This window comes from Ascaphus truei, chromosome 2 (genome assembly GCF_040206685.1).
Source record: "Ascaphus truei isolate aAscTru1 chromosome 2, aAscTru1.hap1, whole genome shotgun sequence".
NCBI classification, from domain to species: Eukaryota; Metazoa; Chordata; class Amphibia; order Anura; family Ascaphidae; genus Ascaphus; species Ascaphus truei.
Genome location: NC_134484.1, coordinates 367,513,877 through 367,519,052, shown reverse-complemented (window position 1 = coordinate 367,519,052; position 5,176 = coordinate 367,513,877).

Below are 5,176 nucleotides of genomic sequence, written 5' to 3'. Positions count from 1 at the left end.
AGAGAGTGTGGGAGAGAGAGAGAAAGAGGGTGGGAGAGAGAGAGTGTGGGAGAGAGAGAGTGTGGGAGAGAGAGAGTGTGGGGGAGAGAGAGAGAGAGAGTGTGGGAGAGAGAGAGTGTGGGAGTGAGAGAGAGAGTGTGGGAGAGAGAGAGAGACTGTGGGGGGAGAGAGAGAGTGTGGGGGAGAGAGAGTGTGTGGGGGGAGAGAGAGAGTGTGTGGGGGGAGAGAGAGAGTGGGGGGGAGAGAGAGAGTGTGGGGGAGAGAGAGTGTTGGGGGAGAGAGAGAGTGTGGGGGGAGAGAGAGAGTGTGGGGGGAGAGAGAGAGTGTGTGGGGGGGGAGAGAGAGTGTTGTGGGGGGAGAGAGAGTGTGTGGGGGAGAGAGAGAGAGTGTGGGGGGAGAGAGGAGAGTGTGGGGGGAGAGAGAGAGTGTGGGGGAGACACAGAGGGGGGTAAACAGTGGGTGACACACACAGAGGGTGGGTGATACACAGAGAGAGAGAGAGGCTGGGTGACTGGCTGGGTGGGTGAGTGACTGGCTGGGTGAGTGACTGGCTGGGTGAGTGACTGGCTGGGTGAGTGACTAAGTGACTGGCTGGGGTGGGTGAGTGACTGGCTGGGTGAGTGACTGAGTGACTGGCTGGGTGGGTGAGTGACTGGCTGGGTGGGTAAGTGACTGAGTGACTGGCTGGGTGAGTGACTGAGTGACTGGGTGGGTGAGTGACTGAGTGACTGGCTTGGTGAGTGACTGAGTGACTGGCTGGCTGGGTGAGTGGCTGGGTGAGTGACTGGCTGGGTTAGTGGACTGAGTGACTGGCTCGGTGGGTGAGTGGACTGAGTGACTGGCTGGGTGGGTGAGTGACTGAGTGACTGGCTGGGTGAGTGAATGAGTGACTGGCTGGGTGAGTGACTGAGTGACTGGGTGACTGGGTGGGTGAGTGACTGAGTGACTGGCTGGGTGGGGTGAGTGACTGAGTGACTGGCTCGGTGGGTGAGTGACTGGCTGGGTGGGTGAGTGACTGGCTGGGTGACTGAGTGACTGGCTGGGTGACTGAGTGACTGGCTGGTTGACTGAGTGACTGGGCTGGGTGACTGAGTGACTGGCTGGGTGACCTGAGTGACTGAGTGACTGGCTGGGTGACTAAGTGACTGGCTGGGTAAGTGACTGGCTGGGTGACTGAGTGACTGGCTGGGTAACTGAGTGACTGGCGGTGTGACTGAGGTCACTGGCTGGGTGACTGAGTGACTGGCTGGGTGACTGAGTGACTGGCTGGTGACTGAGTGACTGGCTGTGTGACTGAGTCACTGGCTGGGTGACTGAGTGACTGGCTGGGTGACTGAGTGACTGGCTGGGTGACTGAGTGACTGGCTGGGTGACTGAGTGACTGGCTGGGTGACTGAGTGACTTGCTGGGTGAGTGACTGCTGGGTGACTGAGTGACTGGCTGGGTGACTGAGTGACTGGCTGGGTGACTGAGTGACTGGCTGGGTGACTGAGTGACTGGCTGGGTGACTGAGTGACTTGCTGGGTGAGTGACTGGCTGGGTGACTGAGTGACTGGCTGGGGTGACTGAGTGACTGGCTGGGGTGACTGAGTGACTGTTTGGGTGACTGAGTGACTGGCTGGGTGAGTGACGTGCTGGCTGGGTGGGGCAGGGGTGACTGGCTGGGTGGGGCAGGGGTGACTTGCTGGGTGGGGCAGGGGTGACTGGGGGTGGGGTGAGTGACTGACTGGCTGGCTGGGTGGGGCAGGGGTGACTGGGTGGGTGGGGGCAGGGGTGACTGACACTGACTGGGGGGTGGGGGGTGACTGACACTGACTGGGGTGGGGGTGGGGAGGTGACTGACACTGAATGGGGGTGTGGGGTGACTGACACTGACTGGGGGTGGGGGGTGACTGACACTGACTGGGGTGGGGGGTGACTGACACTGACTGGGGGTGGGGGTGACTGACACTGACTGGGGGTGGGGAGTGACTGACACTGACTGGGGGTGGGGGGTGACTGAAACTGACTGGGGGTGGGGGGTGACTGACACTGACTGGGGGTTGGGGGTGACTGACACTGACTGAGGGTGGGGGGTGACTGACACTGACTGGGGGTGGGGGGTGACTGATTGGGGGGGTACCTCTGGTGTCACACACATACTCACATACACACACACACACACATACAGGGGGGGGAGGAAAGGCCGCGACCAGCACAACCACCACCACGCTCCTCCCCCACCCACCCACGCCCATCTCCCGCTCGTGGGTTGGCAGGCTGACATCCCCCCCCATACCTCACGCGTGCATAGTAGAAGCTTTGGGGAGGTGGCAGGCACATTGCGAGGTGTCCCCCAGCGGGCGCCCCAAGGGGACAGTCAGCCCCGCCGTGGCCGCCACTGCCCTGCTCCACTCTACGGCATGAAGCTTGTGGTCGAGCGGGCAGACGGGCATCCCCTCCCCCCCCACACACCTTATGCTGCTCCATCATAAAGATAGCTGGGCACATTCTCCCATGCACACACACACATGCACACACACAGACACACACACACACACACACATGCATACACACAGACAGACACACACAACAGGGGGAAGAAGAGGAAAGGCCGCGCGACCACAACCACCACTGCCCCGCTCCCCTCCCCCCCCCCCTGAGACCATCTCCAACCCTGCGCGGGGATCGGCGGGAAGTCGGGGTAAGTGGGGACAGGGACAGAAGGGGGGACACCCCACTACCATCTCCTGCCCCGCGGGGGGATCGGCAGGAAGTCGGGGTAAGCGGGCACAGGGACAGAAGGGGGGGAGTAAGGGGGCTTGCAGGAGGCAGGGAAGGAGCAGAAGGGCCGCAGCATGCAGAGATTGGAGAGTACTTACTCTCCAATAGATCTCCGGCAAAAAAGAATGGCCGCTCGTTGGGGGCGGGCTCATATAGAGCCTGGCCGCGCTCCCACAAAGCCTGTGAGCGCACGCCAATCAGCAGACAGGTAACAGGGGAGTTTTTTGGGGGGGTTTTCAGCGCGTGCAGGGAAATTTAAAAAAACAAGCACATGTTCTGCTTGGGCCAATATTTACTCGCCCGGGGGTTAAATCCACACGCCCCGGGCGTGTAAATGTATAGGATTGTCGAACACTGTATATATATATATATATATATATATATATACACACACACATGATGAAACAATATACAAATAAATGTAGATGGGTTATCAAAAACATGCTGTACTACAAATACCACTTCTCCATACAGACACATTACAATAAAATCAATTTCCTTTAATAATCCAATCTGATCTTCCAATCAAAATCCTCAAATGCCAATCAAAAACCTGAAATGACAATCAAAACATTGCATTTACATTGTATATATGATGCATACAATCTATGCACCATATACATTCTGCAAATGAATGTTAACAATAACATATTCAAAGCAAAATACCAATACATCCAAACAAGTATACTATTTAAACCAATCCAGTAAACATAAATCAATTAGCATTCATTAATAACATCCCTAAACAATTTACATTCCATGCCTAACAATTAAACAATTAACTAATTCAAGCATTGAACAGAACAAGTTATCCTGTGAAAAAATATAAGTAACAACAAGAATACAATATACAAAAGCAAGCCTCACCCTGACCTAAAATACACCATACCATAGCAACAATTACATCTATCTATTTTTAAAATACATTATACACACATTTATGCATAGCAGCATAGCCAAAATAATATAAAACACAGCAAATCAAGCTTTTAAAACAACATCATTTCTTACCCTGTATGTATATATCGATCTAGACATACATACATACATACATACAGTGGCAAGAAATGATATACCAAAAATAAATAAATACACATGTTAAAAAAGCTTTAAAAAAAATTAACAAGTTAAATTAAATACATTTCTTTAGTTCACTTACCATTACTTAACCCACTCATCGACTCCCGTTGAACAGCTTACTCTCGAACCAATCCACCAGGCACAGGAACCCATAAAATAATAAACCATAAAATAATAAAAATTACAATAAAAATCCAAAACAATCCACGGGTCTTCTATTTGTAATCCATCTTCATCTGTATTCTTCTTTCTTCTATCTGCGGCTCTCTTCCGGGGTCTTCTTGTATTCTACGGCCACGCCCATGTCTTCTTCTTCTTTAGGAGGTCCTTCCTCCTCGGCGTCTGGCTTCAAAATGAGACGACATAGGCTCTTAAAGGCCTATGACGTCACATTTTCGTCATGGTTCCCACGGCCCTAATTGGGCCGTGAAAACCATGTTTTTTGGCCGAGAAAAAAAAATGATGACGTCACTTAAAGGCAATGAATGCACAGCCAATCAGAATGGCTTTGCTTCAATTGCCTTTAAGATGACGTCATGAAAAGAAACATGGCCGTCCTCACATGGTACGGTAGCCAATCAGAGCGTGGGAAGTCTATCCCTACTCTGATTGGCTCTCGTACCATGTGACAGGGTTGCAATGACATCACATCCATTCTCCCCCAAGCCTCTGTCACATGGTATACTAGAGCCAGAGTTGGGATGGAGTTCCCACGCTCTGATTGGCTACTGTACCATGTGGGGATGGCCATGTTTCTTTTCATGACGTCATCTTAAAAGCAATTGAAGCAAAGCCATTCTGATTGGCTGTGCTTTCATTGCCTTTAAGTGACGTCATCATTTTTTTTTCTCGGCCAAAACACATGGTTTTCACGGCCCAATGAGGGCCCTTGGAACCATGACGAAAATGTGACGTCATAAGCCTTTAAAAGCCTATGTCATCTCATATTGAAGCCAGATGCCGTGGAGGAAGGACCTCCTAAAGAAGAAGAAGACATGGGCGTGGCCGTAGAAGACAAGAAGACCTCGGAAGAGAGCCGCAGATAGAAGAAAGAAGAATACAGATGAAGATGGATTACAAATAGAAGACCCGTGGATTGTTTTGGATTTTTATTTTAATGTTTATTATTTTATGGTTTGTTATTTTATGGGTTCCTGTGCCTGGTGGATTGGTTCGAGAGTAAGCTGTTCAACGGGAGTCGGTGAGTGGGTCAAGTAATGGTAAGTGAACTAAAGAAATGTATTTAATTTAACTTGTTAATTTTTTTAAAAGCTTTTTTAACATGTGTATTTATTTATTTTTGGTATATAATTTCTTGCCACTGTATGTATGT